We start from the raw sequence: 12,887 nt of genomic DNA, 5'->3' as shown, positions 1-12,887 counted from the left end.
GGTGATCAAAAAAGAAGAAAGAGCAAGGCACCATCCCTGGGTTGTATGACATTACAACGCATTCCGTTGTAATGCATGCCTTTACCACGCATGCGTTACAACGCGAATGCCTTCTCCACGCATATCCTTTACCACGGAAATGCCTTTAACACCCACACTTTTAGAACGATTTTCGTTGTTAAACTATGCATGTTAATGGCATTTTCATGTTAAAGGATATCTCCGATCACTACTAATTAACCCTAAAAATTAACCCTTATAATTTACCCCTGTGCGACACCATCCCCTCATTCCCCCTTACCTCTCCACTTCAATCACTTCCGATTCGCGTTTCACGTCGTAAAGAGGAAGCGGAAGTGTCTTTCCGTTTCCTCTAACGACGCCGATTGCCTCCACATCTTTTTTCTTCAGATTCTGAAATGACGAAATCAGGTGGGTTTCTTTTTTTGGGGGGGGGAGAGACCCCCAACCCCCCCTTTTTTTTTTACCTTTAGCACACATGCCTTTACTACGTATCTCGTAGTAAAGGTATGCGTGGTAAAGGCCATTCGTTGTAACCACGCATGCGTTGTAATGCATGCGTGGTTATGGTTTTGCGTGGAAACGGCCGCGTTGTAGTGGTCGTTTCCCCCATCCCTGTGTCCGCATTCCCAAATGGGAAACCTATTGTGTGCTCCTTAAAGGAACTAGTGTTGCTTTAAAAAAAGTATAAGATTTGTGAATACAGTGGGATGAGTCCCTTAGACACTGCCTACTCCCCCAGAGGTCGTCCAAAACGATTCTCTCTAGAGGTGCTAGTAAATGATCAATGGTCTGAAACCGCAATTGCGGTTGCAAACGATTGCTAAATACTATTGTGACTCACAATCAGGAGACGCTCTTTTTACGTCTTCTCCTAATTGAGTTTTCGATTTGATTACAAAACGGGTTCAGTTGGTTAAAAAAAACCTTATGTGTTCACAAATCCTGTGACTTTTATAAATCACAGGATTTGCGGTCGCAAACTGCCTTTGCACATCTGGCCCTTAGGGCCATATGCATGAACACATTTTCCCATAGACACAGAATAGGCAAAACCCTTTGATGCATCTGGCCCTTAGTTCTCAGAGGTACTCTTTGATTGGACTGCTCCCTTGGGAACCGGGCATGGCTTTCAGCATCACCGATGGCATCAGCAGTATCCATATTGACATGTGTGGTTTGCACATGTAAAATATTTTAACAGATTTACTGGATATATCATTGCATTTGATGGCAGCATCCTGCTTATATATAGCAACAATTCTAGCAGTATTGTATTTGTTTTTGTCAGAAATTGTACTATTAAAGGGCACAAGATAAGCAATGGGCATTTCGTTCTGGTACAGGATATAAAACTGTTGTCTTTTTCTCTCAGAATGACTTGTATGACCATTTTTCCAGTGGGTCATTCTTTGACAGATATGTGCAGGTTGTCCTGTGGCACTAGTGTTTGTTAGCTGTGCTAACAATCACTTGTATTTGGTGCACAGTGCGCTTTTGGGAACTGCTACGGAGAATTATTGCTCAGGGGTACTACTGTAGGGCCTAGATTTTAAAATATTTTTTATTGAAGCTACATATAAAACCTTTGGCTTTATACCCAAGTTATTTTGAAAAATATGTTATGTATGGCACCACCCAGCCCCAATTTTTCCAAAATAACCAAAAGGGAAAATTTCTCATCTCTCCTGTAGAAGAAGGTTTGCAAACTATGCTCTTACTAGATGCAGTTTGAGGTTGACGAATAAGTTACTTACCTTTAGTAATGCCTTATCTGGTCGAGACAAGATCTAGCTGCAGATTCCTTACCCTAGAATTTTCCCCAGGCGCCAGACTGGATCTGGAACTTCTTTAAAGCAGTACCTCTGCAGTCAGTAGAGGGCATTGAGCATAGCAACGTCGTCCTCCAGATATGATGTTGATAGAGTGCATATAAGCCCTCCCCTGACCCACTGGCACCAGATTCTTCTGTGACTATTTTTTGTGCCAAAAATGAAGAGCCACTGAAACTGTCTTTAGAAGCAGTGTGCCAAAAAAGAGACATCTTTGTGTAAATCAATCTTGTAGGTAACAAGACAAGCAGTTTGCAGAACGGGGTGGGTGGGTGGGTCGCAAGAGAATCTGCGGCTAGATCCTGTCTCTACCAGATAAGGTGTTACCAAAGGTAAGTAACGTATTCATCTGATAGAGACATCTAGCCGCAGATTTGTTACCTAAGAGTTAGATACCCAAGCAACACCATCCCTGGAGGGGGATCTGCAAACTGAACCCAAGAAAGATCCCTGAATAGGACAAGCCAGTCTGTAATGGGATAAAGTGACCAGGCCGTCTTAAGAATATAGGTGAGGAAAGAGAGATGCTCCACCAGAAGAACTATAGGAAGTCCGTAGGGAGCTGAATTCTGCAAGACCGTGAAAAGCATGTTGAAAATATTTCCCACACCAGAGGGATAAGAAAGTGTTAGCAAGAACACTTCATAGAAACAATAATATTATGTAGCCCTGCTGAAGGTATTCAAACCATGACTGGACAAGTCTAAAGGACCAAGAACAACAGCCCATACCACTGAATTAGAGCTCCAGCTCCTTGTTGTGGAAACTAGTATGTGAGCTAACCGTAACCTGTGAAACTTAGAGAAAAAGGGAATCTCCGAGCACATCCACGTGGAGAGAGAAAGAGTGAGAAAACCAATCAATGCTGAAACAAAAGTATTGCGCATAGAACAACAACAACATTTGGTAGAGACCACGCTCGGCCAGAGAAAACTTTTCGAGTGAGGAAGTAACCCTCCGAAACTATGTAACTTAGAGGCCCAGAGGAGAAAGGAAAAGGAAATGCATAGGTTATGGTCGTACTAGAGCACCGAGAAAGGAGAACTTACAAAACCAGACATAAATGCCCTGTGGAAGAATTTCAGCAAAACCATACTTACAAAATATACGCGTATATACGTGAACACACATATAGATAGCAGGTGCTGACATTGCGATTATAACAACGAGCGCACGAGGATAAGTGTTCTGGATATAATGTGATATAACTATTCCGGCTCAGCCCTACGTGGAAATTACTCCATATGAGGCAAAAAGAAAGCATTGTTTTTTCATAACTGTAAGCAAGCATTTAATGACTGTATGTTAAAAGGAAGGACGCAATTATGTCCTTTCACAGTTGCAAGGCATTATGGACATTGAAGTCCTGTCATTACAGGGACACTGAGATCACTGACTTACCAACCCAAATATGGTGTGCAGTAGCAACATATTTCCACAGCATATTGGTTACCACAAGTGCCACGTGATCCCCTAAACAACAAGGAACTGTGAAATGTACCTAATAATTGTCAGTGTATTCATCACATTTTTGCACTCTGGTCCTTCTTCACTGTTTGATGTTGCAGTATACTTAAATCCACAAGCAACTGCCCCTTGTAATTTGCATATGATTAAGACCTGGATGGGTCGAAACGCATTATTTTATGCTGTTGGGCTACCTGCTACAGTAAAAAAAAAACTTGTCTTTAGCCACTCTCATTTGGATGGCTTGTCTTTCACGCATTGGAAGGCACATGATTTTTCTTTTTCTGCATTTAGGTGGGAAGTGAGCCCCGGTCTCCTGTGACAAGCAGAGATACTGACCAGTGTAGGAACGAGGAACACCTGTAGAATAGAGGTATACACTGAAAGATACATATAACTACACACATGCTTGGCAATAGACCAAAGGCGAAACAACAATGGAGTGACAAATATAGATATAAAACAATTAGTACCAAGCATGATAATCAGCAACATGGTACCATGCAAGAGGAGGTAGGGAGTGGAGGGCACCACCGACCCCAGAAAAATAATGTCAATCGTCCATGAAACAACGCTACTGACTGACAAAGATACCATAAGTCAGTTGACAGGAAATTGAAAGAAAACAGCAGGTTTGAAAACCCTGCTATGAAGGAAATGAAGACCACCACCGGGGTCCACAAAAAAGGTATCACTGAAATAAAGGTTAAGACAAGGAAGGCCTCGACAGATAACCAATTTCAAATCCAATGTACAGAGATGTCAGGCAAAGCCAGACCTGGCTGAATCATCAGATAAAATGTACGGACCAAGCCCCATGACATAGAAAAGCCAAAATCAATGGATGGCTATGCGTACAAGCACAACAAAAATTGAGGCCAGAAAAGACTGTCACTACAGGAGACAGCATCTATACATTGCAAAACCTTCAGTATACAACAAATAAAAGGGGGACCGACATGCTCCAAAAGTAAGAAAGTGAGAGAGAAAAATTCCTTCAAGCAGAAGGAATTATCAGAAGTAAGGTGCAAGTGGTATAACAAGCCTTTGATGGTAAGAATCCATTTCACATCCTATGGGGAGTAAGAAGAACCTTCAGGAATAGTATGCTAGGGGGGAATCAAGCCCCCTTGGAAACAAATCTTTAGAGAGAAGGCAGGAACACCTCACCGGGTGTCACCCGTAGATTGAAAGGGAATTTTGAAATTAAATGACTCATTTGTGAATCAAAAAGGGATTTCCCCCACACAAACCTTGTATGTTAGAACTAGGGAAGCAGACGAAAGTGTTGAGTCTGCTACACCCCGGCTACCTTGAAATCGCTGCAAAGCAGAGCCGGCAAGTGCGCCAGATGCGCGCCATCAAAAGGCATATCAATCAAGGTGACTTGAACAGCCTCCAAAAAAAAACAAAAGGTGTGTAGCCAGGCGTGACGATGCAACACCACAGAAGAGGCCCGACCCACTGAATCAGTGGTATCTATACCACAACGACTGATCAATTTAGCTGCCTGTTGCCCATCTCAGATTAATTGGGCATGTTTATCCTGGATATCATCTGGAAAGAAAGGCAGCAAACGTGTCAATGACTCCCACAATGCATGGGAAAAACATACCAGAATGAAAGATGTATTGATGAAACGTAGTGCAGAACTGGTGGAGGAGAAAAGGGGGGGGGTAACAGCCTGAGGAACCGCTACTGTATCCGCGTTGAAAGCTCAGAAAAGAAGAAACTGGCATCAGCAGAGGGCTTATATGGACACTGTCGACATCACATCTGGAGAATGACATCCCGACGGAGTCGCTCGATGCCTTCTACCGACGTGTAGCGGTACTGCTGTAAAAAAAATTGAATCCAGTCTGGTTTCTGGGAAGAATTCTATGGCAAGGAGTCTGCAGCTAGATGTCTCTATCAGATACGGAAAACATTTAGGATGTTTTTCCCTCCCAAGCCAGTCCTGATTGGTGACAGGAGTTTGATATTAGGAATCATTTTAAGATCAATCAATTTAGAATCGAAAACATGTCCTGCTTAGTTGGACCAGCATGCAAGAACATCAATGAACAAGAACGTATAACAGATAGCTTGAGCACGTACCAGAGGGCTTGAGCACACATTTGAGGACAAAAGGGCATAATCCTGTACCAGAGGACATGAGAACACACCAGAGGAGTGTATGGGAGTGCACGAGAGGACATGAGCACCTACAGAGAGCATGTGTGTGTTTAAGAGGGCGAAATGTGTACCAGAGAACATCTGTATGGGCCCACACCAAAGGGGATTGATGCATACCAGAAAGCATGAGCCTGTAACAGAGGAAATGAATGGGTAATTAGAGGACATGAGCGCTGTTTTATGCAGCAAGGTTCCGATGTAGAACCCTTCATGTAGAACTTTGATTCCTCTATTCCGGCAGTGCGTCTCACGAGCGGGCAGCTGGTGATAGCTGGGATGGACTGTAGGAGTGCACAACAAAGACTGATGGACTTAAAATCTCTTCTGCAGTTGCAGCATCACCTATGAGAGAGGGATCCTCTGTGTGGTCTGGCATATTTGCCAAGAGCTGACCCAGTCTGGTGCAGGCGCCACCAGTAAATCAGTTCTCATAATCCAGGTGTGGTTTGTGATACATGGGGCTTTCCCAAGAGCCTACAACTCCCAATCTTTTTCGTAAATTCAAATGGGCCTTGATAAGAAACAGTAAGAGAGGTGAAATATATCAAGGGTCTAAAGGCAGAGTATTTTCAAACAATAATTGGCAAAGCCAATAGGTTTTGCCGATGGGAGACCTACTAGCTATGTCAATTGGGTAGGGGTGGCTAACAGGAGTAGTGAAGAAACAGAGACAGGGAGAAGACAAAGGGTTGAAAAAACAGGGAGCGGGTGGGGATAAGTAAAGCACTACATTTATTATGCCTCGCCGCTGTGCTTTTAAGCAGAATAAATGGACTCATATGCAGCCACTCTGCTTTAGAAGTACTGGTGGCTGGGGCAGCCTTAAAGTGTCAAGCGTTCCACTGCCACATTACAGGAATTGGCTGTCGCCTGCTGAAGTAACGAGCCATGCACAGAAAGTATGCGCATGTAGCCCCACCCATCCCATGAACGATCCTCTCAGGCGCTCTGGTTCTGCTAATGGATCGAGCGTTATGAGGATCAAAATGAGCGAAGATTTTTTACACCACATGCCATTGCCAACACTGTAAAACGAAAACTCTATGCGTAAAAGAAAGTAAAAATGACAACACATAATGTAAAAAAAAATTGCAAATGTGACTAAAAACAGAAACAGAGCTGAGAGCGACATTTGTCACAGCGAATGTGACAATAAACAATAACGGAGCAACTCAAAACTTGAGCGCTCGAGTCAAATGTGGTAAATGTGACGATAAACAGGAACGGAGCTAGGAGCGACATCTGTCCCAGCAAATGTGACAATAAACAGGAACGGAACGACTGAAAATACGTTTGCTCCTATTACAAGCAGTTACAAACTAAAACAATACTGCGCCGAAACGAATAGAAATGGCCGAAAGTGAAAGCTTACTAGTAATAGGGCAGTGCTCCTTGGGAGGGAGCAAGATACCAAAAGAGGGAGAAAGAACACATTAGCCAGATGGAAGCAAGCCTTTTAGAAGGGCACACAATATAACGAATAGAAAGCAATAAGGGGGCTGTAAGCCCACAGAGTAGATGTAGCATGTCTAGACAATGCATGCTCTGCCTAGGTGAGACCTAAAAAGGGACTACGGACTCTCCCTCTGAAGGAACTGGGATTGAATCGTCATGCAGGCAGCCTCGATATCAGTGGCTTTGTCGACATTCAAAGGGGGTGGCGATGATGCCGCCTTTGTGGAGGAAAAGGACGAGATCCAGACCTTTGTGGTTGTTGTTTGAGGGCCATTTTGGTCAACTTGGACATAGCCCTTCCTACTTTTTCTCATGCAAGTGAGGAAACTTATAAAGGCTGATAGGTGGGCGGAGGAACGGAATTTTAAACCATGATGAAAGGCTGCAGACAGTCTTGTTCGCTAAGTATGACTACAGAGCAAAGACATTTACCACAAATTAAGGAGTGCCAAGATTTAACTTGTGATTACCTTGAAAAGGTAAAATACTATGTAGGTGTTGAGCCAAAAGAGTGTTTGCCCCCACCCCATGTTAAACTGATATAAGAGTCACATTATACTTAATGTAGCTTTCGAATTTTTCGCCTCATTGATCACGACAATAATGTGTGTTCACTGATGGCTCTGGTGGCTTCCAGAGTAGGCCCTTGCTTAAATAGCACCCTGGGCGGAGAGAAATTTGGAGCCCTTGTTGATGCTAGTAAATAAAATGAGGTGCCTTTTTGTGTTCACTGGTCAGTCCCTGGCTGAGCAGGGAATGGCTCCTGAACACAAACAACCTCCGCTAACCCAAATCACCCATAACTTAGATGCCACAGGCTGATGAGGTTGTTGTTGGTGTTTGTCAGAGTAGGTGAGAAGGGGAAGGCAAGGAAATGGGCTGATGGGGTGTTAAAAACATTGCCTACAGTATGATAATGAAAGACCACATTAAAATGCAAATCTGACAGAGAAACGAGCACGCAGGAGCAAGATAAGAAGGGTATTGCTGATTGCATAACCTTAATGCACACAGCTCCGTGCACCCCTTAGAAGATTGGCGGCCTGGGCCCAGCTCCCCATGACAAAAACCGGCCCTGGGTGGCTCTAAGGTTCGAAGCGGCAGCCAAGGTGCACCCGCCCATTTAAATGTGACATTCACAGAACACAGAGGGAGGAACTGGCAGTATTGTCACCTTTCAATTATAACTGAAGGAACAAGCATTTTTTGCTTGTCACCATCAGGGCAGAGATGTCTACAGGTCTATCCTGATCAAATGCCTTCGAGTCTCCCTCAACTGAGCCCTTCACCCCATCTATGTTGGACATGGGTGCAGAGTTTGTTCCCTGTTCATGCAGGAGGTTAGCTGTACGTGGAGAGTATGTTGGTTCTTTATTGCATGGGAACTGAAATGAGTTTGGGATTTCCTGTGTGTGGATGACCATACAAAATGCAGGCTTTAGGTTAAGCTGCCCAAGTCCGGTTCTTTGAATCTGCAAGCAGGCACTGAAATTTCCCTAACACTTTCCAGAAATCTATGACTTTAGCTTGGGTCTGGTGGCAGGGGTGTAACACAGGCCCCCGCAGCCCCCACGGTGCGGGTGGGCCCCAAGCTCCAGGGGGCTCCCTCAGCACAGCACTCTGGCTGGAGGGCTCCTGATTGAGCCCCCCACCCCCAGGTGCCTTGCAGGGAGGCCCCCTCAAGGTTCGTTACGCCAGTGTCTGGTGGTTGTTGGGCGAGGACAGATATCCTTTACCCTTGCTTGGAAGTAAGCATTTTAAGATCCTAGCTCCATGGACCAGGAACGTCACTGAAGTTAAGGTAACAGCAGTGAAAGGTGGGATGCCATTTTCTTTCCTTTTAATTTAGACTCCTGTTCCCTGCCCGGGTACTTACAGCTCCACCTCTCTTGCTGCTGCATTTGTATAACAAATGATGCAACTGTACCTCTTGGTAGCTAATACACAAAATAGAGGAAGAGCCTGGAAGCGGGGGAGAGGACCTATGGAAAACACCCCAGCCATTCAATTATCAGGCAGGATGACTGCACTGGAGAAGTCTCCCGAAAATTGAACAAAGTGGTGAATGGTCAAGCCGAAAATAAAGATTTGCCACTTGCTCTGTTCTGCGTGTCAAGGATTCTCATTTACCAACGCCAGACCCAAAACGGTAGAGTGTGTCAGTAATGTGACATCTGATTGTCAGGCAAAACACAAAGAACGCTGTGACTATACAATGTATTCTTGTCTAGTGTCACAGATGTGACACTGAGAATGTAGCAAATACAAAAGTCCTGTGCGACAAGAAGCCTTTGCTAAAATGACGCAAGCCTCTGTTCAAGTTTGGTATGTTTGGAATAGTAGTGGTAAATCCTGCTTATTGGTGAAAGCAGATTTATTATTACTATTTTAGAAATGCCACTTTAGAAGTGGGCATTTCTGTGTGCTATATGTCTTTGTGCCTGCCTGATGTGTATTGACTGTATGGTTCTGACTGACAGAGGGAGAGGGGATGTGCATTCCCTCCAGCCAGTCCCTGGGGGGGCTGAGGTGTGCCTGCCCTGCCTCTGTGACTCCGCGCTAGGCTGAAAAGGCCTGGTCTGCATTTGGAGTGGTGGGAGGAATAGCACCTGCACCTGAATAGGGCTGTGCCTGCCTTCCACAATGACGGCTCAGCCCCACCTGTGGTGTGTCTGGGGCCATAGCCTATACTAACAAAGGAGATTGTTGTGCACTTGTAAATATAATTGTAAAGTGCCTGCAGAACGGATTTAAACTGGGCTGAGGGCTCTGTGCCAGGGCAGAACAAAGACTGTTAGCACTATAAGTACTGGGGCTGTGACCCCTGACTAAAGAACTGGAAAAGACCTGAAGAGAACACTGCGTAGGACTGCAGTGTGCCAGGAGTAACCGCCACTTGGGACTAACCTGCTGCCTGCTGGAGGGGCTGAAAGGACTTCCCCTCTGCTGAGGGACCCTATGTGCTGGCCTGCCTGTGCCCAGCTCTACCCTTTGTGCTGGACTGCCTGTGCCCAGCTCTGCGCTGTGTTCTTTTGGACTCAGCGTGTGGTGAGAGCTGCAAATTCACCCTGCTATCCCAGAGCACGTTAGGAGTGCTATGTAGGGTCTGGAGAGCTCTTTCCCCTTCTCTCGTCTTTTACTTGGGGAAAGAGCATGAGGAGCACTGTGGTAGTGGTGCGTATTCAGTGCTGCCCGGTCCCTGTTGCTAAAGGGCAGCCGGAGGGGAGAGCTTGAGGCGGGAAGCGCTCTCCCTCGCCCACTTTGTGTCTCTTACCAGCCGCATTTTGTTGTCGGGAAGTCTCTGGGTTTTGATCCAGCCAGGGGTGAGTTGCTGAGCAGGATGCTGAAGGGCTGGACCAGGGAGCGGGGAGGGCGGGGGGGAGCGCCTTTGCGCGAGGCGATCACTTTTGAACTGTTGGTGGATGTGTTGGGGGTGTTGGGTTCTCTGTGTTACGATCTGTACGAGTTGGCGTTGTTCCGCCTATGTATGACGTGGATGTTCTTTGGGGCTTTCCGGGTTTCGGAGTTGCTGGGGGGTAAGGGGGGATGGGGATGAGGTTTGAGGATGTTCGCTTGGATGGGGGGCGCCTGGGGCTATGGTTGGGGCGTTCCAAGACGGATCAGGCTGGAAGAGGCTCGTGGGTGTGGCTGAGTGAGTCAGGGGAGTTGGGAGTGTGCCCGGTGCGGGAGTGGAGCAGTTTTTGCGGGCAGTGCGGCCGATTGGTGGGGGAGATTTTCTGTCATGCTTCTGGAAAAAGGGTCACGGCTTACCAACTATTGGCGGTGCTGCGCATGGCGTTGCGGCGCTTAGGTAGGGACCCAGCGGGGTATGGGACTCATTCCTTTCGGATCGGCGCGGCGACGGCGGCGGCACGGCTGGGTTGGTCCTGGGATAAGATCAGGAAGATTGGTAGATGGCGTTCGCGCTGCTGCGAGCTGTACGTTAGGAAGTAGGGCGGAGGGGTGCGCGGCGGCTGTGTGAGCGTTTTGTGCGAATGTTCTCGTTTCTAACGCTCCTCTTTTCTTCGTAGGTTGTGTTGGGGGTCCTGGAGCCAAGACGGTTACCTGGATAGTGGGACATTCATTTGTGCATTGGGCTGCCAAGTTTTCTGACAGGCAGGTGTACGGGCGTAGCCTGGGCCTGAGAAGCAGCAGTCATGAGGTGTTCTGGTGGGGTAGGAGTGGGATGCGCTGGGGGGAACTTTTGCCTTGGCTCACGAAGAAAGTCTCGCAGCAAGGATGTCCGGATCTGCTTGTTATACACCTGGGACAGAACGATCTGGTGCGGCAATCAGCGGTGTCGTTGATTTATTTGATGCAGCGGGACTTGGAAGCGATAAAACGCAATCTGGCTGGCGCTTGTATTGTGTGGACAGAGTTCATTCCACGAAGGGTTTGGAGGGGGGCGTTGAAGCCCGCTGCGGTGGAGCGCGCTCGCAGAAAATTGAATAGGGCGATGAGGGTTTTTTGTGAGGACTGTGGGATCAAGGTGCTGGCGCATCCTGGTCTGCGGCTCGAAGAGCCCTTGCTTTTTAGGGCTGATGGCGTGCACCTTTCGCACATGGGAAACGCCTACTATATGATGGAGATGAGGGATCTGATTAGTGGGTTGTGGAATGAGTCGATTTGGTGTCTGAGGGGGTGAGGGTGAAAGGTGCACTTGTGTGGGGTGGGGCAGGTAACCGCCCTCCGGGGGTTCCCTGGTTGGCGGATTGGGGAGGGGGGAGGAGTCCATGACGGGCATACTCCCCCTTCCGGGGAGGGGGATACTGGGGAAACGTGGGGGTGCGCCAGACCAGTGTACGACGAATGGAGATGATGGTGGAGTTTTGGGAAGAGAAGTGAGGAAGCGAATGGAAGTGAGAAGGTTGCGGTGTGAAGTGGGGATGGAGTAGTTGGAGTCTTGGAGAGTATGGGATAGTGGAAAATGTTGTTGTTGGGGATTGTTGGGGATTTGTGTTATGTTTCTGGTTATGATTGTCCAACCCTGTCCTAATAAAATGGCCTTTTACGCTTAAGTACCTTGCGTGGACTGATTATTGCGTGATGCGGCCCCCGGGGGAAGTAAGACCAGCGGTCTAGTCTTCCCCCGGGGAATTCGCGCAATAGAAAGGACAGGGGAGGAAGGGGTGGGATAAGGGGTGGGGTCGTCAGGTAGGGGATAAAGGGGGGAGGAGGAGGGAGTCCTTCCTCTTCCTTTCCCCAGCGCCTCAGGGTGGGTCAGCTAGTGGATCGTTGGCCACCCGCCCACCCGGCAATCACGTGACTAGTTGGAGATGTCATGTTTATTCAGCGTGCCAGTTTAGGACGGGTTGTGTGTGTGTGGGGCGGATTGGGGAGGGGGGAGGAGTCCATGACGGGCATACTCACCCTTCCGGGGAGGGGGATACTGGGGAAACGTGGGGGTGCGCCAGACCAGTGTACGACGAATGGAGATGATGGTGGAGTTTTGGGAAGAGAAGTGAGGAAGCGAATGGAAGTGAGAAGGTTGCGGTGTGAAGTGGGGATGGAGTAGTTGGAGTCTTGGAGAGTATGGGATAGTGGAAAATGTTGTTGTTGGGGATTGTTGGGGATTTGTGTTATGTTTCTGGTTATGATTGTCCAACCCTGTCCTAATAAAATGGCCTTTTACGCTAAAGTACCTTGCGTGGACTGATTATTGCGCGATGGGAAGCGGGACGCAGAGAGCAGCCACCGGAAGCCAGACAGAGACTGAGCCTGGTTGTGGGCAAGGCTCCCGAGAGGCAGAGGAGAGACCCATGTTTTGCCTAAACAGCGAAGAGTGAGGGAGGAGGAGCCGGCCCAGGTCACCTATCCTGATTCTGCCAAACTTGGGGCATCTGCCAGTACCAGCACTGTCTTTCCCTCCGAGGAAGGAGAGTCACAAGTCTGCCCTGGTAAAGAGCAGAGCGAAGCCCCCTGTCAGCCGAGAAGGAA

The 12,887-nt window shown here is 47.5% G+C and overlaps 1 long non-coding RNA gene across 2 annotated transcripts in view; it reads left to right on the top strand.

Moving 5' to 3' along the window:
• The window catches only part of LOC146809371 (uncharacterized), a 372,329-nt gene that overhangs the window by 157,956 nt on the left and 201,486 nt on the right, over positions 1–12,887 (top strand). The window contains exon 3 of one of the 2 annotated variants that reach the window (XR_014966413.1): positions 10,982–11,622. The exons of the other annotated variant lie outside the window; for it this stretch is intronic. This is a non-coding gene — a long non-coding RNA (uncharacterized LOC146809371). Of the gene's footprint in view, positions 1–10,981; positions 11,623–12,887 lie in introns of those variants that run through there. 2 annotated transcript variants of the gene reach the window in all.

This window comes from Triturus cristatus, chromosome 7 (genome assembly GCF_964204655.1).
Source record: "Triturus cristatus chromosome 7, aTriCri1.1, whole genome shotgun sequence".
NCBI classification, from domain to species: Eukaryota; Metazoa; Chordata; class Amphibia; order Caudata; family Salamandridae; genus Triturus; species Triturus cristatus.
Note: the sequence above shows the minus strand (reverse complement) of the source record. Positions and strands in the feature narration are given on the sequence as shown.